The 14680-nt window shown below is 44.9% G+C and overlaps 1 protein-coding gene across 5 annotated transcripts in view; it reads left to right on the top strand.

Moving 5' to 3' along the window:
• Positions 1-3376: 3376 nt before the first annotated feature.
• The window catches only part of POMGNT2 (protein O-linked mannose N-acetylglucosaminyltransferase 2 (beta 1,4-)), a 32890-nt gene continuing 21586 nt past the window's right edge, over positions 3377-14680 (top strand). For 2 of the 5 annotated variants that reach the window (XM_074860526.1, XM_074860496.1), the window contains exons 1-2: positions 3377-3533; positions 5830-5960. The gene's annotated coding sequence lies outside the window, so the exon portion shown is untranslated. Of the gene's footprint in view, positions 3534-5829; positions 5965-11050; positions 11371-12063; positions 12184-14680 lie in introns of all 5 variants that reach the window. The other 3 variants (XM_074860507.1, XM_074860517.1, XM_074860553.1) reach the window with 3 other exon arrangements.

Raw genomic sequence — 14680 nt, 5'->3', positions numbered from 1 at the left:
CAGCTATTACTGGCTTTTGGGTACTCCAGAGAGTGGGGCCACTGCTTGTATTTTCCAAATAAGAGACAGTTTAATGAAATCTTGCTCTTCGGAGGAAACAAAATGTCTATCCCCTCCAAACAAATTCATACACCTGAGGCAGAATGATATGAATATGTATCATTTCTTTAGTGAATTAGATGAATTCGTAAGAGAGGTTTGAGGCATGTAGCACTTTCAAAATCCCTCGTTCAGCTTTCTCTGCTGCCTGCATTTAGAATACACTGAGCTGATGTGCAGAGAGTTACATGCTACCTTTAGTCCCAAATGGCTTCACTGACGTTTTTGGCTGAAATGGTTCTCTTTGGCAGGATGATTAGACAGCAGCACACCCCATGGATGTTGCTTATTACCTTTTACAAGTCTTGAATCACTGGTGCTCATCCAGTTTTACATACTGGCTGGTCAGCCCACAAGCTCTGCTGAGATGTGACTACACAGGCAGACTGCCACATCCCTTGGACTTGTGTGACACCCTATACCCACCTAACAAATTTTACAGAGCTGACATTTAAAAAAATCTGGGTGTCTCAATCCCAGCAATATCCTGCCAACAATTTGTGTAGATGCTCTTGTCTGTCCTGGTGTAGAATGGTTAACAGTGCCAGTGCCCAACAAATATCCATTTGTGCAACACACACAGACGCAGTGAGAACCCTGGGAGAGCAGAGGCATTAAGTAAACAGACAAAACATCTGAGGCAACATTGCACAGAAACACACAACAAAGAAGTGGGTGGATCTAGTTGACTTCAGCGGAGCAAGGCTTGGAGTGCTGCTGTGTTGATGTTCATGAGCAGGTACATCAGCGGCTCTGCTGGACTGAGGCAGCTTCCAGGATCAAGCCCTCAGACACTTCCTCATTCAAAGAGGTTGCACATACTAAGGGAGCTATAACCCAAGTGCAGAAGATGAGGTGAGGATGTATGAGGTGGAAGCATTTCAAAGTTTGCTTGAGGTTGGAGATACAGCTCCGTCTATTGGACTGTAAAAGGTGGCTCAACTGTTCTAGCTCCTAATTGTGAGCACATCGTCTGCCCGTGTCTCTAAAAGCTAATTTATTCCCTGAACAGTCCCACTGGAAGTGATTCAGGCAATGTGTGTGGTACCGTGATGAAACTCAAGTTTGGGCCAGGCCTCTAGCTGCCGTTACACTGGTTAGGAGTGTCTTATAGGTCCCATGTCGTACCTACCAGCCTTGCGCAGACATCTTGGGCAACATAAACTGTCTAAAATGGCACTAGGCACCTGTGTCTGGGTACCTAAAGTGACTGTCCCTGCCATTAGCATATTCACACTGCTTTCACTAGCTATCTCCTGTAATACCTTGTATTAAGGAAAACACTTCCCTACCCCTTACAGGCAGTAGACTTAAACAGATGTGGGTCTACAAACTTGTTACTCCAGGAATAATGAATGAACTATTTTGCATGAAAAGTTTATCAGATTATGCTCTTTTCCCATTACAGGTTATTCTGAAGCAGACATGACAATAAATCACTGCAATCCTATGAATATTTCATAGAAACACATTTCAGCTTATGGGTGTTCTTTTCTTTCTTGAATGATTATGTCTGTGTCTTTGGCCATTCATCGTCTGTGATACGTGACTGGCCACTTAATTCAAATTACTGTAATGTCTGGCTTTTTGACTCATTCATTAAATATTTCATAACAAGCAGGAAAAGTAGCACTGCAGATGACATTTATGTGAATATGCAAACAGGTATTTGTGAAATTTTAGTCAAGATTTCTACTCACAAATGCTTTGAGAAAATTAATAGAGCTCTCTAAACATTGTTGAAATAAATACTGACTTTTTATTCCAACAAACATTAATGAAAATGGTGACAATGATGATTGTTTTGCAATGTTGCTCTAGTTATAAGGACGCAGGTCCAGCATTCTGAAGTCTCTGTAAGACTGGAGTATAACTCACAAACCTAATGAGAAACGGAGTAGACGGGATCTCTTGCAAGGGATTTCATTAGTGTAGCAGTTCTTAAACAAACTCTAGAAAGTGAATCTCAGCAGCCTGATATTTACCTTGTCAGTCTATTGGAGCTCAACACTAAAATTCAGAGACCGTAATGAAATTAAATTTAGAGTAGCAACAAGCATTTCTGAAAACCCTCAATTCTTGTGTGTGTTTCTTATAACACAAGTTGGTTCTTCAGATCTTTAGCTACAAAATCTGCAAGACAGAAAAGGAGGCTGGAGGAAGGAGTACTAAGCTATTAAATTTGATTTCCCCCAAACGTCTATCAGCTTTTCAGGGGCAAGCATTTCAACTGTTAAAGTTTCACATAATTTCCTGCACACATGTTTAGCAATCCTGTCACTCTGGGAGCATTTAATTATACATACAAACACCAGCTAACGTGAAAGATGCTACCAAACCATTATTTGTCCTTCTCACTGACCAAGAGCACTGCATGGGTGAGGAAATGGAAAGCTCCCATGGGAAATCAAAAGCCCCGGTGAAGCGAATGAGAAGATCTCCCTTGGGTTTGGGAGAGACTGGTTCAAGCAGAGGTGCTGTCCACACAGGTGTCCATGTGCTCAGCTGATTCGACCTCATATATCAGATTCAGTGCATTCTTGGTGGTTTATTCAAGCTGTAATAGTCTTGGTGCTGCCCTGGTGCCAAACCCCACCATGTAAACGTGACCTGCCGCTGCCGTCACACTTTCCCTGGTGGGAAGGAACCTTCCTCCAGTAAAGATGCAGGTGCCTGTTATCTGTCGGGTTTTGCTGGTAGATTGGAAGCCACGTAGCCATAATAAGGATGGTTGCCCTCCGCTTTAGCATGGATATTCTGAGTGAAAGAAATCAAGAGGCCCGGGAGTGTGGGCAGCAAGCTAGGAGGGTCTCGGGCAGATGAAAGCTGAGGGGCAGGGGCAGGCCGGTGTGGGTAGGCGGTGGGAGGACAGCAGGAGGGTGAAGTGGAGGTTGAAGGAGGTTTGGGGGAGAGGTGAGGAGCGGGGGGCGAGCAGTGCAGACGGCTGGGAGAAGCAGAGAGCTTTAGGGGGTTGTCTGGGTGGGAAGGCAAGGACCGTGCAGCCTGGGGAGAGAGCTGTGAGGGGAAACCCCCGGACTGAGGTGGGAGCCGAGCTGACTGGGACCGGCTCGAGGGTCCGTACCACAAACCCCGGCAGGGAGCCCCCCCGAGGAGCCGGGGCACCCCGGGCACCCGCAAACTACACCCCCCAGCGCGCCTTTCGCGGCGGCCGCCACTGAGCGTGCGCAGCGGCCGCCGCGCCTCCGAGCACGGCGGGCGAGGGGCCGCCCGGCCCCCGCCCCGTCACCGCCCGCCGCCGCCGGGAGCGGCGGTGCCGCCCCGCCCCGGACCCCCGGCGGACAGCGCCCGCCTGCGAGGAGGTGGCGGCGCCGCCCGCCGCGGGCGGGGAGGCCGGGAGGAGGCGGTAGGGCCGAGCCGGGCCGGGCCGGGCCGGGCTGAGGGGGCGGCTGCTGCCTTCGCGCCGCCGGCGGCAGGTGAGGCGGCGCGGGGCGGGGGCGGTGGCGGCCCGGGCCGGGCCGGGCACCCGCAGAGGGCGGATCGCGGGGGCCGGCGGCTGCCGCCTCTTTTCTGAGGGGAAAGTGGGTGCAGGGGAGGCGGGGGGACCGCGGCGATGTCTCTCGTGGTCGGCGGCAACTCCACAGTGGGGAGGCACGGGGCAGCGCGGGGGGGAATAACCCACGGAAGCCCCCCCGGGCTGCCCAGAGCGGAGCTGGCGCCTCGGACATGGGAACCTTTCGTCCCCAAAGCCGGGGAGCGAGAGCGGTCCGGGGCAGGCGGCGCTGTGAGGGTTAGTCCTTGTAGGCAGCTGCCTGCACCGCGGAAACGCGGTTCAATTAAAACTCTAATAACCTCCCTAGAGGTCAAAGACGCTGCAGGTTTAAAGCCTGCTAGGGCAAGCAGAGATGTAATTATGTTCTCCTGACAATTTTCCTTGATGGCTGAGTGCCTTGGGAACCCCCCCAGGCACCTGTCTTCAGCTTCGAAAGCTTATCAGTCCGTGTGAATTTGGCCCCAGTGGATACGGATGCCGAATTTATCGCATCCTGCCCCTTCTAATTATTGTGTGCTGACTAAGCATGGTGGAAAAGTTTCTCTTGCATATGTCAGCTCCCGGTGCGTTGCACGTGTGTGTTCTGAGGTCAGGCTTACGGGTCTGCTTGTGTCCCCTTGCTTCCATCCAGCCCCTCTCATTTAACCCAGTCTTTAAACAGGTTATTTAAGATAATGGCTGCTGCTTTGAAAAGAAGTGAAGAGGCTCGCTCTTCTCTGGTAATGAGAATAATGACTGTATCTGAACAACTGGTAAAGGCAAGGGAACATATTGGTGTTTTCACACTAGTACCGTAGTTGGATAACTATTGACAAATGCTGACTTTTAAACGGTGACTGCTGATTTAGGAGAATATGTTAACTTTGGTAATAAAACAGCCACGGCTCCTTTTAATAGCGTTCTCAAAACACTTGAACTGATAGATTGGCTTGTTAGCTCAAGCCTTGACTTACTGAGAACCAGAAGAGCTTTTATTCTCTGGGAGGACCTTCTCCTCCGAACAAACCTGACGTATGCTAAACACATCAACTGCAAGACAGGATGTTTATTTTGCAATGTCATTTTCAAGAACGTGGTAGATACCAAATGCGTGAACTAGATAGAGGAAACCTGCTTTGCAGTCTGGTTTTCTGCAGGAGTGCATTTTGAACGGTTTATGATTGCAGGGTGGCAGTTCTGCTTGGAGTCTCACTTCTGTGTTTTAATTAGCTGTCATCAAAGCTGGAGTTGAGCCTCCAATACTTGTGAAGCGTGCCATGAACATGCGCTGTAGGGTACATGGTTAATGTTTTGGGACTAATTGCCTACAGCCCATTCCTTATTAAGCAGTGTACAAAATGGATTGACTATATGGAAGTCTTTCCAGTTAAATTTCCAGTCTCCTGAATTGCATCTTGCTGTGAACTTACTGAGGTTTGCTTCAATCATCTGAAAATTGGGTATTCTCATTCTCCTTACTCTCACCCCCTTCTCTTACAAATGGTTGCTTTAACGTCTTTGGTAAGCACTGTTAGTTTAAGCAGTTCCCTATGACAGCAGCCGACATTCAGTTACTGTTCCCCAGAGTTTTTAACAGATTTATCTGTCCTGTGCTCTAACACAGCAAGGTCTTTAGGAAGTGTTTTAAAGCATAGAGGCTTAGAGATCGTCCACTAGTAAAACTATCATTTTATTCAAATAATCAAAGCCATAGATGACTTCTCTCAGCAGAAGAACCTGCTTTCTATTTAAAATGGCTTTTCCAACTGGAGCGTATCTAGGCTGTGAAGGAGTGGATTTTTCTAGGAAGTAGTGGGAGGCAGGGAGAATCATGAAAACGAAGGTGGCGCAAAGAAGAGCATTAAACCACAGAGCTAGAACCAGATTAGAGGTTCTCAGCTGTACAGAAAAAATTTTGCCTTCTCATGCTGTGGGACAATAATATCTTTGGTTGTTATCCAAGGTGGTCACAGAATTCAGTTTTGTGGTTCAGATCGAGGGGTAAAATGCATCTGTGGGCCCATAAAGCTCGGGGAGGAGTGGGCTAGGAAGGGTAAGTGGAATTCTGGGGAAAATGGGTGACACCTTGTTTTGCTGGCTACCTTCCTGGGAAACCAGTGGCTGCTCCTGAGGGACTTTGCACAGTCGGCACAGAGTGCTGGCGGAGGGTTAGCATTGGTCAGTGGTTCTGCTGTGCTGGATGAATGCATGACATGGGACCCTCTTCCTTCTCCTTGTAGGTCTTCACCCCTTTCCTTCACCTTCTGTGGTAGGACGTGTTCCGTCCTCCTCCATCAGCACGCCGCCTGCTCCGACAACATTCTGCCTTCTTCCCTCCACAACTGTCTCTCCTTGTCCTGGAAGTGAACTGGTAGGTGTGAGGTGCTGGAAGAAAGCAGGTTTCTTTCTTTGCTCTCCAAGTACGCAGGCTGGGCCTGGTGGCACAAGCAGCGGGAAGGTGGCTGCTCACATTTGGTCATGCTAGACAGCCCTTGGCTCTGCCTGCGTTTGGAGCAAGCTGTGAGCGGGGCATTGGACTCAGCGTGGTGGAATTTAAACTGCGAGTTTTCAAAGCCAATTACCGGACGCGGTCTGTGTCTGACAAGCTTCAGTTTCGTTAGCTGCCTCCCAGGAGTATCGAGCTGCGCGGCTCACCTTTGCAGAGATCAGATTCTCTTTTGTGATGCTATTAGGTGTTTTTAAAAATAGCTTCATCAGTCCACTTTAAAAGAGCTGGTCTGCTCTGATAACAGTGCCTGCTGGTGCTTTTCCAGATAAGGAACTTGTCAGTTTCCTGCTGTCATACATGCAGCTTCTGCCCTATTTAGAATACAGCTTAAAAAAAGACTACAAAATAACCACCAGTCTTGTGTAAAGATTTTTGTATTTGGTTTAGGAACAACTGAACACTCCTTATTTAACTGCTTTGGACGGTATTGGTTTATGAAGAAGATAGAATCAAACTAGCCGCAGAATTGAAGGTAATAACTTCATATATCTGTGGCTTGAAGAAATCTCGATCAGAAGATCTCTTATATAACAAAGTGACAACAGGCCAAAGATCTCTTCTTTTTTTCTTTCAGTCCCAGTTAGAAGTTCATTAGCTTTTAAAAGGATCTGAAGTACTACATTGTGCATCTATGTGTATAATCTATATGGTGGTGGGAAGCAACCAGATGAAACAGTATAAAAACAATTTCAGTCTCTTTTGGGGGTCTGAAAAGTAGTTGTGTGCTTGTGCACACCAGGAGTATTGTGGGGAAACTGCAATTGCATGACATACCTAGTAATTCATTCTATAATGGTGTATGCAGGAGCAATGTTCTAATTTACTAATTTCTTTGATGTTTTGTGAGCCGATGGCATTTTTTAAAAGGTCTATTAATTCTGTGGGAATTTGATAAAGGCTAATTGCTGGTGGATCAGAAGACAGTAGCAGTCAAAGCGAGACTCCTGACTTCTCTGCTCTCAAAAGAAAGGCAGCCCTCTGCAGCCTCATTTGTAAGCTACTGTCCTCTTAGAAATCCTTGCTCAAGAATATTCACCAGTGTCCTCAGCATAAATTGGGAACTTGTTGATCGCTCTTGATTAATTGGACTGTGCTCCATGAGCCAGTCACTTTCTATTACAGGACAAAAGCACCAGGAAGATCATGGCTTATTGTAGGACCCAGTGCGCTGTGAATTTTCACAGGAAAGCCCTTTAATCTTTCCCTTGTTCCCTCATTCTCACTTGCTTCTCAGTTCCTTTCTTGTCCTTTTTCCTTTCTCTGTTTCTTTCTCTTTCACCATGTCTTTGACTTAGGTCTATTCATGTACTTTAAGGACCCACCTAAGTGTTTGCAGCATAGGATGTAAGTACCTATTTGCACTGTATCATCAAAGGATCACATTTCCAAATTACAACTTTTCTTTTGAACAAGAAGAAAAAAAGGTTCCTGGTTGCTATGGTGATGATCACTATATAAATGCCTATAAATAAACAGCTGATTCTTGGACTTTGATTTGAAGTATTTTTGCTTTTCTAATGAGATATAATTAAATATCAAAATGGGAGGAGGTGACATTTTACTAATTTTATTAAATACATGTTATTTGTATGCCTTCTGTTTTATAGTATTTCTGCTGAGAACAATTAAATAGTAAATTGTTTATTTTCCTCTCTGTAGAAAGTTGATGTTTTGAAAAATCAAAGTCTAGTATTTATAGAAAAACTTTTAAATGCCAAAAGGCACTCCACTAAAAAGGTGGTGTCCATTTTAAGTTTAATCAGAACATAGATTTTGAGCTAAATACCTATTTTTCTTATCTCTAAGAAACTATTATGTGCTGTCACAACATTTAAGTTTCAGTCAAAAGTGTCTGTAAATGTAATTATGTTCTTCTGCAGTATTTGAAACCCCACTGGGGCACAACAGCAAAACTTGAAAATGTCACTGACTTTTTCTTTTATGTTAAAATAACAAAGACAGAGTAAAAAATTGGATATTCCTCATTGAAGTTTGAGGAGGAGAGGAGAATTGACTTTTTTGTAAGCCTTTTGTTCTCAGGTCCATGATGTAAAAGTAGCTTCCTCTCTGTGCTGAAGGTGATAACTAAAATGGATTGGATGGAAACAATAAACTGCTGCTTCAGAAGTCAGCAAGTAGCCATCAGCCATTGCTAAAAAAGCTCTTTTCATTAGTAAGCTCTGGAGCCCAGTCCACCCACTTGCAGTTTCTGAAGCACGACTGCAGCCCAGTTTCCCACCAGTGCACTGGAGTATTCCCCCTCACAGGTGTTTCTCAATCAGGACATGGGTGCACTTTGTTTAACAGCAAAGGAGAGTTTATAATGGAAGGAGCTTGCCTTAGGGGAAGGAAAATAGTTATTTATAATATACAGAAACACTCCTTTGTCAAAGGCTCAGTCTAGTTTCTTGGTGGAAACTGATTTTGCCACAGTGGCCCAAAGAGAGATTTCTTCAGTCCTAAACTGTGGAGTGCAGCTTGTGGTCTGGTAGGGAATAGATCTGCTTTCTACCACCGTCACAGCTTTGTATTCAAAGAAGCTCTCAGATTTCCAAAGAACTTTGAAGCACTGTCCTGTCCTGTTAAACGTTTGGTAAAATAACACCACATTATTCACTGTCTTCGTTCCCTCTGTGCATTCAGATTCATATCTACTTGTTTTACCAATTTAAAATATATTTGACTAAACCCCTTTTACTTCAGAGCATGTGTAATTGGGAGGACAAGGATACACAGTATTGGGGTTTTTTTCCAGTTACACACAATTACTTTTCACAGAGCAAAACACGTACATCTGCACACAGCTATTGAAGGTAGGGGCAGAACAGGAGCAAGGAATGGTGTCCCCGAAGGTCTCGCTTGAGCAGTGACAGCCTGCCCAGGTTTGATTTATGTTTCATAGGCCTGTCACTTTTGTCTCAGCTGAGCTGCTGCTGTGGCCAGGCTGGTGAGGATCACCTGAAGAACAGTGAGTGACAGCTTCAGTGATTTCCTGGCAGTAAATTAACCCCAGAGCTGCCTCTGGACCTGGCGCTTTATGCCATGGTACTGCGCTGACCTCCCAGAGGGTGGCACAGAGTCCTGACCCTGACCCTGTGCCTGCCTCAGCACTCTGTTTTGTGTGAGCTTGAGGCCAGAATCAGGAGCAGGTTGTGCTTTCTACCTACTGAAAGGTGATTCGAGGTTTGCGTGTATCAAAGGCGGTTTTACCTGCATTGAGGTTAGACCTGCAGGTCTCAGCTGCCTTCACAGGATTCTGTGGCGGACAGTGGACAAGGCAATCCAAGGTCTCTCCCAAAAAGGCCATTGAAAAGGCTGATGAGGTTTGTAGGCATCTTGAACCCAAACGGACTCTGTGCTGCCTACAGGAGCAACAGGGAGATTGGAAGGGTGGCAACAAACAAGGACTCTTGAAAGTGCTCCAAGTTCACAACCACTCCCAGGCTAACTGCTTGGCTTTGGTGTACCTGGAGACCATGTTGATGTCGGAGCAGGACCAGGCTCCAGAGTCACGGAGAGAATTTTCTCAATTGGAAAGTACTGTTACTGCTAGTACATACTGCCTTTTAATGGAGTGATATCTTTATTTAGAAGCCTTTTCTTTGGGTAGGAGGATGAAATACATATATTGATATTAATGACAGTGTGAGCTGGTGAGGACAAGAGGTGGAGGGAGCTATTGTGTGTTGCCTTTGCTGGTGTGGATAGGACAAAGGGTGAAACAGTGCATATACCAGATTTTTATTTTTTTTTCTTCTTCAGAAGTTCTGCTTTTCTGTGTGTGGTTTTTTTTTTCTTTCAATTTTAAAATTTTTTTTTTAATGGATGGATATGATCCAGGACCATCTGGTGGAATTTGCCGTTGTCACATCTAGGTTTTCTGATGTATTGCCTGTCAAGTTATAGTGTATGTTCAGATGAGTTTCTCATATGATGTGCTGACAACTACTGACAGCCCTGAGATGGGAAGTTGGAAGCTTGAGGAAAGAAGAGAGGGGCAAAGTTAGCTGTAAAAATGTAACCTTGATCGCTCTTGATTGGTGGATTTCATTTCTGGTACCTTTTTTAGTAAAGAAACGTGAATGAGTGAACTCTAAACCAAGTGCATCTAGGTGCACCTAAGGTACTGTAATTAAACTTGGAAGGTTTGTAGTCCACTCCTAGTTCTGTCATTGATTTTTTTTTTTCTCTTTAACACTGGGTTCCTCATTTAATCTTTCTCTGTCCTTAACTGTCCATCTGTAGCCACTCTTATACTTATTTAAATTGCAGCCCTTCCTTCCTCCTTTACTCCTCAATCCTTCCCCAGTCCCTCCTCAGAAAAGAGATTTTACCACCAGGTATCCTAATAATTGTGGTATCCTAATCCTAATTCTGTAGTAAAATGAGCTAAGATTTTTGGCAAATTAGTATTAACCTTTGCAGACAGATCACATGTACGAAAGCAATAAGCAACTCTGAAATAGCTACAGTAATTCTTTTCTTGCTGGTATAATACATAATTAAAGCAGGGGTTTTTGATGTAGAGGTCCATGGTGCAATTGCATTTTCTCACACACTGACAAAGATAATGCTGTACTTCGTAATCCAGAATCCAAACAAGATATAAACCAGTTCCATTTTGTTCCCCATTTTTTCTGCTGTAATTTGAAGCCTGAGTAGCAATTAGGCTGGTGACAAGATAAATTTCACAACTTGTTATCATTCTTCATTTTTTAATTGGCCAGATCAGTAAAGAAGTGATTTGTGTTTGAACTTGAAAGGTTCTTAGTTTATGTAGTACTGGTAGAAAGCATAGTGCAGGCACTTATGAATGTGTTAGAAGGAAGCCTGTTTGTAAACAGAGATGGGATTGCACTGCAAAGGCACGTCCAGGTGTGGTTCCGAACACAGATCCACCCCCCCATCCCTCTCAAAGCTGCGATGGTTATACTGGGCCTCCTGCGTCTTAGGTCCTGCCTAAATGTTGACGAAGTTGGAAGTCGCCCTTGGAAAGGGAAAAACTTTCTTTCATGGGGGTTTGAAGCTGAAGATGACAGTCCCCAAGCTCAGGAGACTCTTGCTGCAGTTTGCTAAGGAAGAAGCTGGAAAGCATTTACTTGCCTCTACTCATTCCGGTGTCTCCTTGGTGCTACCTCCTGGCCTGGAGACTGCGAGTGCCCTTCTGTAGCTGTGGAGGGACGTCGTGCTAAACTGACCAGGCCAGTAGAGCCTGAATATAGGAAAAAGCGACCAGTGTTTCATACTCTGATCTTCTGCAGTTCCATACTTTGTGAGTATCTGATAAGGAGACTTGGAAATGATCCAGCTACTGTTCTGTTGTAGGGGAGGGACTGGAGTATGCAAGGGTCAGCAGCTCTCTGTGGTGGTGGTGGGTTTTGTTGGGTGGAGCACTCTTCTTGTACTCATCAAGCATCAGCTCAGCTATTGTCAGAAGTGGAGTTTGGAGGAAACCCCATAGATGGAATACGGCCAGATTCTCTGCCTGTAACATGTTTGATAGCACTGCAGGGAGGCGAGGCTGGTCTTCAGCCCTTAAACACATTAAATTAACTCTGGGCGAGCTTGCTGGGAAAAGGGTAATGAAGCAGGTCAGAAACGGGATGTGTGTGCTCAAGCACATGCAGTGGGCTTAATACTCCAGGCAGCATTCCCGCAGGCACGTGGCTGGGGAGCAGCCAGGTCCTGGAGCATGCTGTGCTGTTCGTTAAACGTATCACAGTCCACAGATGCAGCCAAAATCACTTGTCCAGGCATAAAAGATAAAGTCAGTTAGGAAGGAGAGCAATCCCATCAGGAGAAACTTGTGAGAGGAGCTGGATGCAGCCTAGCGTAATGCTGCCTGTGTAGGGCATGTACTAGCCAGCACCCTCTCAGGCGTTGCCTGCGTCTGTTGCAGCAAAAATTTCAGCTTCTGATAGTGGAGACTGATGAAGATCTTGACACATCTATTCTGTTGTTTCAGGTAGAGGCGGCTGCTGAATGGATCTGCAATGTGACTGACGTGCGGTGCTTCATCTTTATTTCATGTGACGAGGAGGTGGGAGGGTGGAGATCACTTGAAGTGCCTGGCTAGAGACAGAATGTAATTTATCAGTGTTCATTTGTCTGGAGGGATACACAGCCCATATATAATTTAGAAACGTGTTAAAAAATAGGGAGCTGTTGTCTTTTAAAATCAGTGAGCGCTCAAGTCTGTTGGTTTAAAATCTTGTTTCTGTGACACATAAATGCACTGCTATGCATTTTGTATTTATAGTGTGTGTACAGTATAAGTGATATGTCTAAAATGAACCAAGAAAGTGTGTATAAATAGTATGGATAAAACTAAGCCCTTCATAAACTCAGTAATGTGTATTTTCCATATTTAGGCTGAAATATCTGGAACTGCGCATGGATTTATCCTAGTCAGTTCTTCTGAGATCACATTTAATATAGATGTTCTTTTCATATGTGATCTGCAAATGGACTTTTTTGTTTGTTTCTATTGTGGTAAATATCCTTTCCCCCACTTTTTTTCCTTCTCCCTTTGAGTCTTTTTCTCCTTTTTCTGATTCAAGCCTGATGATGATACGCTATAGATAAATTATCAGAGGGGGAAAAGGGGTATTGGTGCCCTCCACCTTGCTGTTGAGAAATCTGTATTTGTTTTCTGCAGTGTACCGAGAGCAAGAGAAACGAGCAGGGTGTTGCTGTCCTTTATCACAGACAAAATGATAAATTACATGTCCTGGAAATTTTAGAGCTGTGTAAGAATGCACATCCTTGGCCCACAAGGATGTGTGGTTGAAAGTGCTTATCCAGCCAGGAATTAAGCACGTGCTTAAATCAAAGCACAAGCGTTGCTTCCACTGGGTGTATCTACCTGGCACCACGCTGTGTGGGGTAAGCAAAGCTCTTGCTGTGAAATGAGGATTGATTTCTTTTAGTGGCCTGAAGTAGGAAATGAGCCTTTTCCAGTCACCTGGAAGAGTGGTCTCTGAGTAGCGCAGTTGTTGCTCTTCTGTGATACTGTCCTTGATTCTATGGTGTGAACTGACGTAGGTGGAAACTCTAATGGTTTGGTACCTTACAGTGCATCTGTCCACTTCCCCTCCTCACTTTTCACACTCTGCCCATGTCTGCTAACCATGAGCAGAACACCTCGTCTGTAGTAGGTGGTACAGTAGGGTGGTGCCTCTGCCTAGAAGGCCTGAAGCATTAGAAGACACTGAGGACGTTACAAGGGAGTGCATAACTTTTCCTTCCTTGCAAACAGGGAAATATGTGGAAATTTTCAATAATTTACAGTTCAACTCCTTTCCCTCCTGTCCAGTGTAAAAGACTTTGGACCAAAGCTGTGTACGCTGGCTTGCTCTCTGCCAGCCCAAGAAAGAAACTGCTTGGAAGAGCGGCTAAAGGAGGACTGGGGTTTTTTTGGCTGCTGATGGCAGTGTGCGGTAGGCAGAGTGGTGTAGGTCTTTTCTTCATCTGGTTGTTATTCTGGTTGTCCTTTAGTGGAAGCACTCTTTTTGGCTCTGTTCTCTTTCCTCTGCTTTAGTTCATTTTCATTCTGTTTCTTGCTCCTTTGAATTTGATGGCGTCTGTGATTTCTGAGGAAGCAGCGTATTCTCTGCTCCGGGTGATGTCCACGTGCTCCTGGTGGTGTGAAGTTGTTTATCCCCTTCCTGCTGGATTTGAGCTTGCATTCTAACTGGGAGGGGAGACATAATTTTTGTGTACAGATGGAAATGTCTTCATTGGGTTTTTTGGTGCTGAATTAGATGTCATCCCTCTTGCATCCTTGAGACTTTGAACAAGAGATGGGGGCTGAGTTTTCCTGATGTACTGATTTTATAGCATCATTCGTTTTCACTGAATTACCTCCAACTGATCCCACAGCATTGTAGCTGGCACTGCAATTCTCACATCTCCTGTGTTTTAAGTGACTTTGTTTACTTCATACAGTGCAATGAGGTCTTAGGCTCATGACTGGGAATTCCTTGGTGCTTTACTTATAAACACAGATCAAAAAGATAATCTCCCAGTCTGGTCTTTTTTTCTCTGGAGCAGTCTTTGAAGGTTGCACATTCTTCTGCTGTACATCCTTTGTCCAAGTGTGTCTTCCTTTTGTTCTTTATTCCCTTCCTACTTGTTTCTTTTTTTCCTTCCCTTTATTTCAGTCCTACATCTTCTATATTCTCTTGGATTGCTTTATGTTTGAGAAGAGACACACCTTAGTTTAAGTATAGTTGGCTATTTGGACTTGGAAGTTTTCCTTAGGAATGCTTTGTAAATGAAGGGCTCAGTAATTTGCCCCTTTGGCTCTTAAAGCTTTTTCCACCGACAGCTGAAAAGTTTTACTAACTTTTCCCATCCTGCCTGCAGCTTTCATTGCCATTTGACTGTCTCACAGGCCAAAGCTTGCTTTGTCATACCTATGAGAGACTGTGCTGCAGAGTTCTTACATCTGAACCAACTGACTTTTCCTTTTTCCATTGTAAAATATTTTGCCTTTTCCTTTCAAAACACACATGCAAGTATCCTCCTCTCCCCTGACCTTTGACTCTGCCTTATAAAACTGCAGGAGAGATCTAGATAAT

This window comes from Strix uralensis, chromosome 1 (assembly GCF_047716275.1).
Source record: "Strix uralensis isolate ZFMK-TIS-50842 chromosome 1, bStrUra1, whole genome shotgun sequence".
Classification (NCBI taxonomy): Eukaryota; Metazoa; Chordata; class Aves; order Strigiformes; family Strigidae; genus Strix; species Strix uralensis.
Note: the sequence above shows the minus strand (reverse complement) of the source record. Positions and strands in the feature narration are given on the sequence as shown.